This window comes from Thermobia domestica, chromosome 2 (genome assembly GCF_964235325.1).
Source record: "Thermobia domestica chromosome 2, izTheDome1.hap1.1, whole genome shotgun sequence".
Lineage (NCBI taxonomy): Eukaryota > Metazoa > Arthropoda > Insecta > Zygentoma > Lepismatidae > Thermobia > Thermobia domestica.
Window position 1 is genome coordinate 228,042,396 of NC_137455.1, and position 17,168 is coordinate 228,059,563.

Below are 17,168 nucleotides of genomic sequence, written 5' to 3' on the forward strand. Positions count from 1 at the left end.
CTAGAAGGCCCTAAACTAATACAAAAAGATTTTTAAAGAAATTTTCCCGATTTTTTTTACAAATTTCCCTCTCTGTGTATGTAATAGGGCCATGGACAAGGTTCCATTTAGCAGATTGCCTTGTTTTGAAGAGAATGACGTACTAATCATGCAATTAGGGTGAGTAGTGCTGACGCAGTAGCTACTTAACAAAGACTTTCGAAACTCCTGGAAAAATCCCATCGTTAAAAGGATTAAATCCCTCCCCCACCCTGTTGCCGACCCCTCACCCACGGGGACTTTTAGTATGTTGTTTAAGACACTTTCCCCAACAATTGTGCCAAATTTCAGAACTACACGATTTTTTTCTCCTATTTTTCATTCGTTGCCTGACCTATAAGAAAAGTTACCACATACTACGCGAATCAGTTTCCAGTTGTTCCTTCACTGTTTTAGCCAATTAAGCGTTTGATATTGTATGACGTCATATCGTAAACGCCATAGTTTTATAGAGCTTTCGATTATTCGTGAATAAGTTAATTCTTTCTCAAAAACTGTTGGTGCAACGATGTAAGATTCTTATCCAAAGATAAAAATAATCAACGGATTATCTTATCCGATCTTAATCCTCGGTTGGTACCAGGTTATCATAAAATAAGTATCGCTGTTCAGAGAACTCTGGAGGCGTAACCACTCAACAGAATGCAACCAAACTTGGTAGGAGTATATTTGGGAACATGCAGAAGTGATTGGTTTAGAAAATAAATAAGTTCCAATTTTCGCCACCAGAGGTAATTGTGGCGCTGGGCAACGTCATGTAAGTGCAGTTTGGAAGAAAAACGACAAACTAATGATGCTAAATGGTAAGAAAGGCTGTAATTACCTCTCCAGGTGCTTACTCACGCGTGTGATTCAGTGATACGGGTTTGAGCGCCATGTCCTAGAAGTGAATTGATGGTGATTCGATGTTTGCTTCTTTTTTTCTTCCCACACTCTTTGCCTTGTGTTCAAGGGGTCCCGGGTTCGATTTCAGATGAAGATACGTGAGTCGGATCCCATGTTAATCTCTAGGTCCCGTCCTTAGAACGTCATTATCTCATACGGTACTAGTCACCACGCGCTTTCCTTGCCCAGGGCCTTCACGTCAAAGATCTGCCTATGGGCAGAAATCCACATCATCATCATCGCCAATAACACATAACTACACCAAGGGGTTATTAATAGGAGTAAAAATCAATAGCACGCGTTGCATGGGGGGCATAATTATGGCCTTTCTTTCATTGAATATCAGTAATATCATTTACCCTCCATACCACATTCACCATACTTAACACTAAGCAGAAACACAATAACCTCTGGAGGCGATATTTGACACTAATCTTTCCCTGGAATTTTGGAGAGAGCATTTTATGAGCACAGGAAAGACTAATATTTAACTTCGTCTTTGTAAGGTATCCAAGAATTTTAAAGGGACGCTTCAGCTCAAAAGTCCCCTCCCCGTAAATCCGCCACTGACCACGGCGTATTAATAGCATTGGTAATCAATGCCACGACACCCAGAGGAGAGGTAACTACAGCCTTTATTATCATTACCATCGCTAGTGTCATTTTTCTTCCACGCTGCACTTACTTGGTGTTGTACAGCGCCACAGTTACCCCTGGGGGCGAGAATTGGAACTAATTTTATTTTCTATACCAATCGCTTCTGCATGTTTCCAAAATGTGCTCCTATCAGATTTGGTTGCATTCTGTCTAGTGCTTACGTCTCCAGAATTCTCTGAACAGCGATACTTATTTTATGATAACCTGGTAGTTAAAAAGTTTGCAAAATAGTTTTGTTTATGAACACGAGAAATGTCGTGAGCAGAATGAGTGAGGTAACCAAAGTAAACATCAGAGCAGTGTTGGGTAAGTTATTTGTAAAAATGTAACGCGTTACAAGTTACTTTACTTTTTCTTAAAATGTAACGCGTTACAAGTTACTTTACTTTCTCTTAAAATGTAACGCGTTAGTAACGCGTTACTTGCCCCCAAAAAGTAACTGTTACTTTACTTCGAAAGTAACGCGTTACTTTTATGTCCGAAACTGTAAAGTTGTGAAAAAAAAATATGACTTCAATTTTTTTCAAAGTAGGCCTGCTCATCAGAACACAGTTTATTCATATTAACACCTTACTGTAAATCGTTAATTATGGCACCCTAGTTGTTGATAAATATTTTCCGTCGCAGCACTTCAGACACTTTACTTTTAAATTCTGTCCACCATCATCCTCAGCTTTTAAGAAGAAGTATCTTTCAAATGTTCGAACGGTAAAATATTTTCGTTCTTCATCTTTATAAAACCAACACCAATCAAAGTAAAATAGACTACCGGTATCATTGCACTCTTAGTTCACTCACTGAATGTATTGATTTGGAGCTGCCAAAACCTACGACAAAATCTTCCAGGTGCTTGCAATCAGTACACGTGATTTCCCTAAGGCTGTCCTCATCTTCAAAAAGCAGGAAGTGGCACTACGAACTTATCTGTTTCTCTGTGTGTCTGTGACTGTCGGCCACTGACATACGTAGTTCATGCTCGATTGTTTCATTCTGAGAAATTCACTTACAGGAAAGAAACATTTGTTTCCGAAAAAATATATACATATATTGTAGTTACTCATCCGAAATGTAACGCGAAAAAAGTAACGCAAACTAGGTACGTTACTTAAAAATTTGTAACGCCTTACCGTTACAGTTACTTTGGAAAAAATGTAACGCGTTACTAGGAAACGTTACTTAAAAAGTAACGTGTTACAAGTAACGCGTTACTTGCGTTACGTTACTTCGCAACACTGCATCAGAGTAATATGGACCTGGTGTAGTTAACCCATACGTCGTTATTTCGTTGAAAGTTCTGTTTTTAGATTTAATCCACATTTATCTCAATGAAATAATTTAGACGGTTACTGATATTTAGAGTTTAGCTAAGACAAAGTTACCTAACCAAATAAATTTGATATCGCGATGTCACAATTTGATTTTTCCTCACATAAAAAGGAAAAACAATGGTAATAAAAATCCTTACTTTTACTGGACTCGAACCAACAACCTCCTTCGTACAGACTAGTTGCTCTGACCAACTGAGTTTCGATTTCTTACGCGAAAGAAATATGTTATATTACGAGGCATGCTGTTCATTATGATCGTGCTGTTAATTCATTCTTTTTGATAGGTAGTCTCCACTGTTTATCTATATAAATAAATGTATAGATTCATATATTAAGAGTCTTTGGGTAACGTGTAATAATTTCACGACAAATATACTTGCTGAAATGTATTGTATGCTATGATTTGCCCTGATTGTCTGTTCCTATAGTGGTTGGGAAACAAATACGTAAAAAATGTTCGAAGCAATATGAACCATAGGTGTCCAAACTCGCGAGCCCGACGCTCCTGAGCTCGGCACTCACGCTCAACCGGGCTCGGGCTCAATAATTGAGCGCAAGCCCGAGTGAGCCCGAGCCCCAATGAAATAAGTGAGCGCGAGCCCGAGTGAGCCCGAGCCCACTTGAGATTAGTGAGCGCGAGCCCAATCGAGAGAAGTGAGTGCGAGCCCGAGTGAGCGCGAGCTCAGTTAACAGAAGTGATCGCGAGCCCGAGTGATCGCGAGCCCAGTTAAGAGAAATGAGCGCGAGTGCGAATGAGCGCGAGCCCAGTTCAGAGAACTGATCGCGAGCCCAGTTGGGAGAAGTGATCGCGAGCGCGAGTGAGTGCGAGCCCAGTTGGGAGAAGTGATCGCGAGCCCGAGTGTTGCGAGCCCAGTCGAGAGAGATGAGCGCGAGCCCGAGTGAGTGCGAGCCCAGATAAGATTAGTGAGTGCGAGCACGAGTGAGCGCGAGCCCAGTCCAGAGAGATGAGCGCGAGCCCGAGTGAGTGCGAGCTCAGTTGAGTGCGAGCCCGCGCTCACTTCACACTCACGTGGACTAATTTGCTTTAGAGTCAAAAAATAGGAAATTCATTCCATGTGCAGAATTGTAAAGGAAGAATTAAACAACTTTACAAAATGAAAAATCACATTCTTGAGGTCTGAGCTGTCATTTTATTGTCCAGAGAACTTCAAACACCTTTCGATAGAGAACCGACTTTTTCATGGCTATTATGAGAGGATGGTATTTGAGGCAGGTATTTGTTTTTGTTGTTTTAGTAACAACTTACATGACCCAAGCTTTTTGTGTGTGTGTGTGTGTGTGTGTGTGTGTGTGCGAGATCATAGAATAAGGAAACTACTTGACCTTGCGAAGTAGGAAATTTATTTACTAACAACTAATGAAGCTGTGCGTTCATAGAAAAGTCGAGCGAAATAATTATGTATTATTTAATTATAGCTCTTTAAATCCCAATAAACAAGAGTAGCTGTTAAGAATGTTGATAACTTGCATCATAATGGTTATTCAGTCCATTAATTTATATGAGGAAACAAAGAATTTTAGCCAGTTAATTTTACTGACTACTTCTTCTTGAGATCTTTAAATGTATTCTATGCGAAATTTAACCACTGTATTATGTAATTTTAATAGGTATAAATAAAAACTACAACAATATTATTACATTGAATATTTTTAAAGCAATGAACCCTTAAATAGGCCAGAAGAAGAAATTAGTAAAATTGAAAGAGTAAAATCTCGTCTATTTAAAAGAAAAATACTGCCTCATATAAGTCAATGGGCTATTAAAAAAAAAAAAAGAAAGAAAGAAAGAAAGATAGCAATTCAACATCCCCCCCCCAAAAAAAAACACACACACACACACCTCCTTTCATTAAAGTATTTTTCGAAAGCTACCCTGAAACGATGGCGTGTCGTTTGTTGCAACCAGAAGTAAAAGTGAAGGAAAACACGGGGGACGTCATCTCCCACTTCCAAAAATATCCAGGGTTTCCCTCCACTTCCTAAAAATATAGTGGACAAAGATAGGCACAAGGGATGACATGACGTCATGCGTTCCGCAACCTTTTCAGATCAATTTTTACCCCTGGTTACAACTCGATTTTGATGTTGTTTGACTTTTATTAAAAACAGACTCCAAATAGGACTGAACCCGCTTGATATAGACCGAGCTCACAGAATGGGTAAGGTCAAAAATAGACCGATCATTGTTAAATTTGCATACTACAAAAGGAAAGAGGCCATACTGAAAAATGCATATCGTGCCAAGGGGACACCTGTGCATATAAGTCAGGATTTTTCCTATAGTATTAGAGCCATTAGAAGAGAACTCAATGAATACCGGGTTCAAGCCAAGGCACATGGACAAAGGGTGCGAATGCAATTCGATAAGTTGTATATTGATGGGAAATCTTATACTATCGAGGACCTACGAAACACAGATGACAAAAATCTAAGTGATACAGTTGGTGTGTGTTCAGTGAGTGTGGACAATGGAGACGCTTCTAAAAATTCAGCAGTTGCAGGTGCTTCTTGCAGTGTGTGGTCACCTGCAGAGCCTGTGGGGGTGAGTGATGAAGAGTTTTCAGCTTTGAGACAAACAATGAATGCAGCTCGAAGGGGCAGAGGTCAACCACGCCCTGGAGGAAGAAGCATCCCTTGACAAATAAGGGAGAATGACCTTCAACAAGGTAAGACTTATCAAAGTGAGTGCAGTGATGTGTTATGTAATAATGACACCAAGTGTGTTGTAGATAACGCAAAAAATGATAATTTTCTAATGTATTATATGAATGCGAGATCACTTAGGAACAAAGCATGTGAGTTTTCCAGCAACATTTCATTGAACAATTATGATATCGTAGTAATAACAGAGACCTGGTTGTCTTGTGATTATTTTGATTCAGAGTATTTCGATAACAGATACCTAGTGTATCGTAAAGATAGGGACTATAATACAAGTGGTAAAGCAAGGGGGGGTGGGGTGTTGCTGTCAGTACAGAACCTGGAAGTGAGTCAAGTGACTGTTACTGACCAGAACCCAGAAGGCATTCTAGTGAAAACTATGGTTAATTACAAACCGCTTTATATCTGTGTTGTGTATTTTGAACCAAACTCATATCTATCATTATACAAATATTTTTTTCATTTTATCGAAAGCAATTGTACGATAGGTAGCACTATTCTCCTTGTAGGTGATATGAATTTGCCAGATATAACTGGAACAAACTTTGATTTTCTACAGTCAACGAGTAAATCCTAAAGTCTCTATCATTTTATGTTATATCATGACATGGAATCACTCAATAATGTTACAAATAGCTTAGGGAGAACATTAGAATTAGTAATAAGTAATCTTTCCAATGTAACAGTAATAAGAGAACCACACCCATTAATTAAAGAAGATAATTACCACCCATCTATTTGTATAAGCTTTCCGCATGTTAAATCATCTAGAATAAAAAACAAAAGAAACATATTTGGTTTCAATTTTAAGAAAGGAAATTATGATAATCTCTATAATGAGTTAGCGAGAATAGATTGGCAATATCTAAACGAATATACGGATCCAAATAAAGCAGTAGAAGAATTCTATAAAGTAATTTATGACATATTTGAGAAGTGCATTCCCATGAAAAGGCCAACGCAAAAATGGTACCCTTGCTGGTTTAGTAACAGTATAATACAAAAAATAAAACTTAAATGGCAACATCGCATAAAATGGCTTAAGAGGAGGGGAACGACTAATCACCAATATCATTATAACGAGTACTGCAGACTACGTAGAGAAGTGAAGCGTGAAATAGCAATAGCACATAATGATTTTATCTTTAATGCTGAAAATAATATAACCGAAGACCCACAACACTTCTGGACCTACATTAAAAGTAAATCCCGACATCTTTCTTCTGATTGGTGATGGACAAAAGCTCACCGATAGCAAACATAAGCTTCCTTGAAGGACTTGTAATAAAATTCACCGAATATTGAAATTCAGGTGTTAGTTACTTCCTAAGCAGAAAATGGAGCTACTATCTTATATGACTTATCTATCAGGTATAAAAAAAATAATAAGAACGTTGCGGAGTTGCGTTGTATTAAACGTGGGCAGACCTTGAGGAACTTGTAATAAAATGCCCTGGATATTAAAATCTAGCTTTTGACTACAATTACAAATAGGCCAAATAACTCGGTAGAAAGTAGAGCTACTAATGTTATATAGCAGTTATCAGATATCAGAATAAAATAGGGATGTTGCAAGTTTAATGTGTGAAGCATGGGCGACAGTAAGCCTAATTTTGGCCCTGGAAATTTTCGAACCAAATTTTTCTTATAAGCCTGACAATTCATCAACGCATTAAACTGCATTAAAATAATTTCATGATAAGGCATGAGTACTTACATAATAGAATTTTCTTGCTAACAGGACTGGTGATTTTTTTTTTTAATTTTACGAAATCATCATACTCAGATAGGCTTTGCTTCTTAATGCTGCCGTTGTGCTTGCAGACAATCACTCAAACAAGTTTCTTTCGTATTTACTAACACTAAGCTTATTTTTTTTCATAAGTTGTTTTGATCTTAGTAAATAAGAAAGAGATTCATTTAATGAGTATTGGTCTGCAAGTGTGATGACAGTCTGACAGCATGACACCATGACTTGAAGTCTGCAACACTCTTAATATTTTATTCTGATGTCTGATAACTCCTATATGACGTTAGTCATATAGCCTATTTTCTATTGAGGAACTAGGCCTACTAGTAGTCAAAGCCCAGATTTAAATATCTGGAGCATTTTATTTCAAGTTCCTCAAAGTCCGCCCACGTTTAATACATTAAACCCTGCAACATCTTTATTATTTTATTTTTATATCTGACAACTGATATATAGCATTAATAGCTCTATTTTCTACTGAATTAGGCCTACTGCTAGTCAAAGTCTAGATTTTATTACCTCTTTATACCCATCATATACCCGCGAGCCCAATTGAGGCAAGTGAACGTGAGCCCGGGTGAGCGCAAGCCTATTGGAGAGAAGTGAGCGCGAGCCCGAGTGAGTGCGAGCCCAGTTGGGAGAAGTGATCGCAAGCGCGAGTAAGTGCGAGCCCAGTTGGGAGAAGTGATCGCGAGTTCTAGTGATCGCAAGTCTAGTTGAGACAAGTGAGCGCGAGCCCGGGTGAGTGCAAGCCCAGTGGACAGAAGTGAGCGCGAGCCCGAGTGAGTGCGAGCCCAGTTGGGAGAAGTGAGCGCGAGCGCGAGTGAGTGCGAGCCCAGTTGGGAGAAGTGATCGCGAGCGCGAGTGAGTGCGAGCCCAGTCGAGAGACATGAGCGTGAGCCCGAGTGAGTGCGAGCTCAGTCGAGAGAGATGAGCGCGAGCCCGAGTGAGTGCGAGCCAAGCTGAGACAGGTGAGCGCGAGCGCGAGTGAGTGCGAGCCCAGTCCAGAGAGATGAGCGCGAGCCCGAGTGAGTGCGAGCTCAGTTGAGAGAAGTGAGCGTGAGCGCGAGCCCAGCTGAGACAGGTGAGCGCGAGCCCGAGCGAGCCCAGTGGAAAAAGGCCACCTTTGATATGAACACAGCTAAGAACACGCACGGAACTGGATTACCACTCGATTGACCTTGAGGGCAAATCACAAAAGGGTAGCTATAAACGTAAATTCAGCATGCATTTCTGTAGAGTTGTGTTCAGTATTGCTATCTGCCAATCACGTTTGTTCTTAGGAGTAATATTTTACAAACCTAACCTGTAAAATATTACTAACCATTCGATAGAGCGCAATGCAAAGAACGCAATGAAAGGTATTCTTGCCCTTGTTAACGTGGGTACAGCGTCTCGCAAGCAGCAGTAAGTGTTGGGGTTAACCCAAGAAGAGCTCAACGGTGGGTAAAGCGGTACCGAGAAACTGGGGAATCTGATAAACGCCCCGGTAGCGGGAGGAAACGTGTGACAACAGAAGAGCAAGATCATCAGCTCATTGATGTTGCACAGCAACAACCTCATACGACCTCTCGACAGCTGATGCGAATAGCAAATTTCCCAGTTTTAGGTTCACTGCTAGAAGACGGCTTACGGAAAGCCTAGCTAGGCGTGCACGTCTCATAGCTGCTAGGCGACGGCTCTGACCTTTTCGCTCGTCATGCGGTTCAAAAGGAAATCCTCTCGGAAGATCACATTCGATTCCAACTTGAATTTGCAGAAGCGAACAGGCATCGCAACTGGAACAATGTTGTTTTCGCCGACGAATGTGTGTTCGTCTCTGAAAATTCAGGACCAGTCGTTGTGTATCGTCCGCGTGGAACCAGGTATGACCAACGGTACATCCATCACAGACGATACTGTGGTCGTGTGTCGGTGTCGGCCTGAGGATTCTTAATATCAAAGGACCTAGGAGTACTCCATCGGATTGAGGGACGTTTGACAGGTGCGCAGTATTTGCACATTCTTCAGAATGTCATGCTGCCATCTGTTAGAGAACTTTATCTTGATGGCGTAGTCAACTTTCAGCACGACAGATCTCCCGTCCACACATGTCTGGTAGTTGAGAATTGGCTAGCAGAACAGGCTGATCTAGATGTTTTTGATTGGCCTCCACGTGGGGCTGACATGAACCCGATCGAAAATGTGTGGGCTGAGGTGAAAAGAGTGATTAAGGAACGCTTTCCTAATCCACCAACCACGACACAAGCTGCTTTGTGGAACTTAGTAGAAGATGCATGAGAGGAAGTTGCGCATAGCGAACGCTACCTCCGTCGTCTCATTGATGGGATGCCGCGAATATAAGCAGTTATTGATGCAGATGGCCATTGGACGTCTTATTAATTTGGAGACGAGGTTACATAAAACAGCTCTTTAGAGGGCTCCATTTATAAATTCCCAAAAAAAGTAGAAATAAAAATTGTAACTTCTGACAAGAAGCGCCACATATAGAAATCTTAAATTTAATCTCACCCACTGGGAATCAAACCCCCGACCTTTCGTTCAAGAGTCCCACGCGCTAGCAATTAGACAAAGGGAGTACGCTGTGAAGTAATACCTTCACACTATCCCTACAGACTGAAAACCCTTTCGTAACTTAGTGACATGTTATACCAAGTGTGTTCTAAAACTATAGTACTCGCGCCGAGTCATGAAGCTTGGGCTATAAACCAATCATTGCTTGAGCTCTGATACATCGGAAAACTTCGGTAAAATTCGTGGAGCCGCTTCCCGAGTGCACACTTGGGAAAACGTGAAACAGCTAAAATTCGCCTACACTGTTGCCAAATTTTGAAGACAGTGTAAAAGAGTATTAATAAAAACATTTAAAAATTACCAATAACACTGGACAACAATAACCACACTAACAATTATTCTCAAACGGCAACAAAAACACGAATAGTAACAATGAGAATATAATGCAACAAAAAGGAAAAACAATTAACAAAACGGAACTTGGCGCCAATCGGATAACACTGTACTCTCGGGAGATGTTTTCCATGCAGCGCGAGAGACGACACTGACAAAATGTGATGGGTGGGGGGGGGTTAACGACCGGAACACACCCTCTCGTTCTATTGGGTGGTGAAATCGGTAGATCTAGGTCAAGCATCACGACTCGGCGCGAATACTATAAATCTGGGAAATAAACCGGTAATAAATATTACCGAAGATAACATACAGAAAGTACAGTCACGAATGAAATGAAATATTTATTGCAAAGTCGATATAATTCCTCACACTCTCGTTTTGTTTCACTGTAATTTAGTAACAAGGGTTTTGTTTATTTTTATTTACTAAAGAGTTGCTGATACAACCTGTATATCCGAATTGCATTCTAATATTTGGCTGAGTGAACTGTACTGATACCAATAACAATGGAAAAGGGATACCGGATTCAATTCCTGCCGGAAGCTCATGTGATTCGGATTTCACATTAAGCTATAGGTGCACGTCTCATATAGCCTCGCTGCTGGACGGAACGCTACACTGAAATCAGACCAAATAACAATGTAAAGGAAGAGGAAGCAAAAAACTCTGAGAATCTACATTAACAGTGCTTGTCCAGCATTTTCCTAGTGGAAAAGAGGAAAAGATACGAAAACTCTTACTTGTTAGTTAAGACTGTTGGCCACCGAACGTAAACGTGGCTTGTGAAACAAAAACATCCCTATGCTCGTTAGCATTTCTCCATAATGTGTGCAATTTAAAACAAAAAAGTCTAAATGACTCTTCTAACTAATATCGTGATCCCTTTGTAATAGATAGATTAATCCCCCCCCACATAAACGCTTCTTAAGAACAGAAACTTAGATATAACAGTCGCTGGCAACAGGATGTTACAAAGAGGGATCATTATAGGAAATAGGTTGAGAATCACTTATATAAATTAATAACGAGGACCTAATGAAAAGTAAATAATAAAGGCCAATACCATAAAATTGAAGAATATTTAAAACAAACATAATTGTTTTGTTTTATATGATCAAAAATGTTAATATATCGGAAATTAGCAATTTGTCCATCGAAATGGGTGTGCCTGATTGGATTAGACAGTATGACACAGTGCACCGAGGTCTACCTGTTAGGATTTAAGTCCTAGTAGAAGACTACGGTCGAGGTGTTGGTCATCCCTGATGAAAGTAAAGGACATTGACAATGTCATATCAAGCATCCTGCACCATTTATTTCATTCTCCAGCATCTTTAAAATAATTTTCATGACATCTAAGTACGCAAAATTAATCACCTAACTTTCATGACATTTCGGTTTCTTACTTTACTAAAAGGTTAACGAAATTAAAAACAGTTAGTCAAGCAAGTATTTTGATCTCAGACCATAGTTCTATTTTAACATCACGCGCACATTACCTTTTCTACATTTCTCTACATAATGAAAAAGACGAAAAGGCACGTGTTTCTGTTTTCATTAATTTAAAATAGATAAAATATATTTTGTTCGCACATTTAGGTCCAATACATTCCTTCCAAATAAAAGCAATTAAAAATGTTATTCACAAAATAATATCTACTTTCACTTTAAAATAATCTTAATTACTCAGGCCAGAGATTCTACAGCACTCTATTCTTTTGTTCCTATAGGTAACAATGCCGAAATGCTGTATGACGTTTCCTGTTGAAATTCGACAGGTGACGGTACCAGAGATCGAATAAGAAACCTGTGCTTTTCTGTATCTGTCTCTGAGAAACCAGATGTTCCTAAAATCTTGTGATAAACTTGAAGGGGCAGGGGGAAGAACGCTTTCAGTCCATTTAATGAAATTTTTCAGGAGAGGAAAAAAAACAAGTTATTCATTAAATAACCATTGTAATTACATTGTTAGAAAAATAGTTTTAAGTTTATATCATGGTAAATATTGTATATATGTAAAGAAAAACTTATTTTTACAGCAACTTAGAAAATTAGTGTTGGAGAAAGTTGGTGCTGGAGATATCGATTTTTTTTTTTTTTTTTTTTTGACTGACAGCGTTCTTCCCCCTGGCCCTTTACTTGTGAATAGGCAAGAGGGAGAGACCTGAAATTTTCCTTTTGAACATGAAATGTAGAACAAAGACAGTGATGTTTTCCAGTTGAATTGGCGTTATTGTTTACTATATCACTTGAATTTACCCTTGTATTACTGGAGATAGTTTCGGCATAATTATAAGCCTACAATGGATGTTTGTTTTATTTAAAACGTTTACTCCTACTTTAGTACAAAATCTAATCATTACATTCTCAGGCTTTAATAGAGCAAGATTAAATATCTCAACACATTGTCCCCATACATATCATCGTTACATTCAGATACTAGAATTTTTTCTTTATACACTTTCAACAATTTTTACACCACTAATATTACTTAGAAATTTATAGTGAGAGGAACACTGATTATAGGTTATTATTATAAGTTACTTGAGTATAAGTTACTATATAAGTTACTTGAGTTCTCCTCTTTTGGGCTACTTACCTCATGTGGTCAATTCATAACAATTTCAATTTAAGACAAATACATTGTAAAACATTTCCGTAATTAAACATCCAGGGAAAATTAAACATTTAATAAGGAAATGGTTATCAAAGTGTCCAAAAAAGCAGATAGAAGACTATCTAGTGATAAACATTGTGAAAGGACCCTGTGCAAGTTTTCGTCAAAAATAAAAGTTCTATTTGCCTCTCTTTTTTGCTGTATTCCTATAGATATAAAGGCAACTCCTCAGGAAAAAAATATTTCGACGACACTGATAACGATTTCAAGAAAGTAGGGCCAAAATACCGCAAATGTTTATAATGGAGTATATGGGAAACTACATGTTATATTCGGATTTTTGTAGGTACCGTCCACAACCCTGAGATCAATGATTTGCACATATGATGTGCATCAGAGTACGGGACAAATAATAGGTAGAAACGAAAGTGGTGTTATATTTCCTTTGGCTGATCAGGGTGTTGAAATTGGGCACCATCTGGTAGTTTAATAAACTGTATGGGAGACTATTTTATGGCTGGGAATTGTATTACGTGCTATCAGCGCCTCCGAAATGCAGATCAAAATGATGTGATGTTCCTCCCGAAGCAGCGCTGTGACCCGAAGGTCCCTGGGCAAGATGAACCCACGATGGTTTGCCATTCCCTGCCATGAGAGGATGACGTTCGAAGGATGGAACCGACGGTTGAACAAGGGATCCGGACTTCCTCTGTCCCCACCGGGAATCGGACCTGGGATCCCTTGAGTACAAGGCGAAGAGTGTATCCATTCGTCCACCGGGGACATATTCTGACAAATAAGATCATTGTCATATTGTGATGTACAGCAGGGTAAGGGGCAAAGGAAATAATAGTTGAAAACATCAGTGGCATTATGTTCTGTTTGACCGATCCGGACGTTTGAGGTTGTGTATATGCAAACTTTCGCTTCATATTCGCTATCTGTCTGTTGCGAGGCTGCCTCTATGGAGGGAAGTACAGTAGAAGCGTCGTTGTGGAGGTGTCGATTTTTGTAGTAGCTTACTCGTCTGTAGTGACTGCAAGTAGGTGGTGATCGATTCGTATGTTGTGCCTACTTCATTATGCCTGCAAGAAGTTGCAATTCCTGCATGCTTTTGTCCAGTGACTTTTGTTGTTTCTCGCGACATTTATGCGAACTTTGTTGTTGTGTACTATTTGGTGTTATTTTCTGGTAGGTTTCGCCAGTGTGGAAACGAGTAATGCAAAAGCCATATTATTCATTTCACAACAATTTGATGACGTGTGTGACAAATGGCTTCCATTGGAAGCACGGATAAACATCGGCAATGTTCCGTGTGCAAACTATGGTTTAGAGGGCAAAGAGAGCTCCCGGTGTGTTGAAATGAGTTCTTACAAGCGATTAGTTACATGAGTGGGGGCAAGGGTAAGTCATTCCACTGCTTTTTTCCGTCAACAGTACTATGTACACTTGTACAGCATGCTACATAGAGGAAAGTTCTTATGTGAGAAGTGTGCAGAAACAACCAGAGGGATCGGATCTCGACGTTGAAGATAGATCATCAACTGTGTCTGTGCACATGAAGGTAAACCTCGCAAAAATTTCTGAAGAACAGTTAGTAGTGTTCACGGGATTGAACAATGAACAGTTGACTGTGCTGTGCAGTTTCTGTGACTCCTTACATAACAGCAGTGTTACAAGTGTTGAAACCAGACTGGGCATGTTGTTAATGAAACTCAGGCATGATCTTTGTAATGACTTTCTGGGAGCAATATTTGGATATCCATGCCACGGAAGTGTGTCAAATGCTTTGAAATCAGACAGGCTTTGATGAGGCAGTTTGTACCGTCCGTATTGGGTTCAAAGCATTTATCTCGTTCGTTTATTCTGAGCAATGTTCCAGCTTGGGCCCGCAAACTTTATGGGGTAGGGAATGACAATCTGATTTAGTCTTTGACGGAACATACATTTGCACCGAAAAATCGACGAACTACACTCTGCAAAGGCGTCTGTATAGTGTGCAAAAAGGACGTTCTTTAGTGTAACCCATTGTTAACTGCCGTAAGGCTGGGTGATATATGAGGGCGGAGGAGGCAAACATAAATTAATTATTTGCATAACAAGAGAATGAGGGAGAGAGAAAACAACAAAAATATAAAAATAAACAATTCTGCTCCCTCAATATGTAACGGCTACGCCCTTGTACACTATACATGAATATTATCAAATATTTCTCTCTTGCTAATTTTCACCTTCCTCCTCTTCTTCACTTCTGTACCTGTGGGTAATTATTTATTCTCCTCTACCCCTTGAGGAGTCCAACACACAATAACACTGTGAAATCTCAAACCAGGCATCTGAAAACAAGACATCTAAGCCTATAAAACATAGCAAAATGTGTCTACTCACCCTCTGCCTTTCAGAAAACTTTAGTTAATTATCAACTTCCATCTCATAAAAGAAACACACTTTATTGCCTACATGATATATGTTGGCTACGAAACAAAACAAAGAAAAAATAACTGTTACAACATCTTGGAATCCCCACTCCAATAACTTTTGAACTTGGTTTTGTCACTTATTTCTTTTTTCTTTCTTTTTTTTATGTTCAAAGTTTATTATACACCACAACAATGTGGTAGAGTTCCTACTAAAAAAATCACTTGAAGGAAGTCTTTCCACATGAAAAGTTCCAGTTATTTCCATCTATCCTGGAATCTCCCTCTCTTCCCATGAGAGAATGACACTGATGCCTTTTGGTATCTGATGGCTTTAATTTGCATTGTCCATCACTTCATTGGAATTTAACTGCTGTCCTACTAGGTGAGTAAGCACGTACTAATAATTTTATAAAAACAAGTATGTCCACCGTATAGTAAGAAATAGTTTATATATATCAATGAACTATTTTCAAACGAAAAAAAAAATAATAAAATTAAACAAAATAACTGTTCACTATCTCTGCCACCAATTTACATAATTGTGTATAATTTGTAGGATGTCTGTATGCACTTATTAAGCACTTCAGTTTTCATTACACAATTGAGCTATTTAATAAAAGGTAAAACACTAGCTCTTACTCAATGTACACTGAAAAAGCCATATCAGTTGGTGACCTCACGAACACCATTCTTGAAGACGAAAAACTGACACAAAAACCAACGACCAATTTACTCAACTTTCTCTCTTGAAGTTAAAAACGAACTGCCTTTGTCACCCTTCAAATTCTTTGCTCCGAGTTATGTAAAAAGAAAAAAAACTGCCACCCACTTGCTCTGCAGGAATTCAGAGGACTTCGTCTCACCCCTAGTTCTTTTTGTGTGGCCTCTTGACCTGTCCACTGTGGGGGCCATAAAACAGCCTTCGAAACGGAGTGACTGCCAACTAACGAATTCTGTTCGCTTCAAGCAAGCAGACTATTCTCTGCTTTTGCTATTTCACTCAGATGTTTCATCCTCTAGAAACCGTTTTGAGATTTTTCTTTCTATTTTTTTTATAGTATAAAATTTTCTATCTCGGAAGGTACCGATGAAACATAAAATACTATTAATTCCGAGCGTTTCCAAGAATATGCAGGTATAATGCATACATATAAAATATAATTAAATAATAAAAATTATCAAAAAAATACAATATGAAATAGTTAATTTAAATATTAATATGCAAATGAACCAAAGTCAATCTTGCCGTTTACAAATTCCCCCCCTGGTAATTTGAATTTTAGCTCTTGCTCTAATTCAAATTTCCAGCAGAGAAGATTGGCCTTCTATTAATTCTTAACAAGATTACATAATAGAAATAGTGAAAATATTAAATCAATTAAAGTACATGCTCCATTAACTTGATACCTATCTGTATATAAAAGTAGATAAAGTACAAAATGTGTATAACATACCATAAAAATAATTTAAACTAAGTAACTGTAATAGATACACAGTTTTATATTTTCTACCTGAAGTGAAACGTTTACATCTTCTTAAAAATTATAACTACTAATAACTATACAGACAAAAGATGTGAGAACATTTCCATCTTTAAATATTTCAGTGTTGATATCTCTAGTACGTTCTTTCTCTCTGTGCTCATTTCTTAGTCAATTTTCTTTTCTGCTTCTCTTGCTTTTATCTGCTCTCGGGGAATGTAACGCTTTAATAAGTAAGCATTTCTTTTCATACGAACTTCTTTTGTTGCTGGCTCCGCTAGTGTGTACACATTTTTGTTCGTCTTTTCAGTTACCAACCATGGTCCGGAATACAGTAGTAATAATTTCTTAGACACCCCTGTAAGAGCGTCGGACTTGGGAAAGGACCTAACCAACACT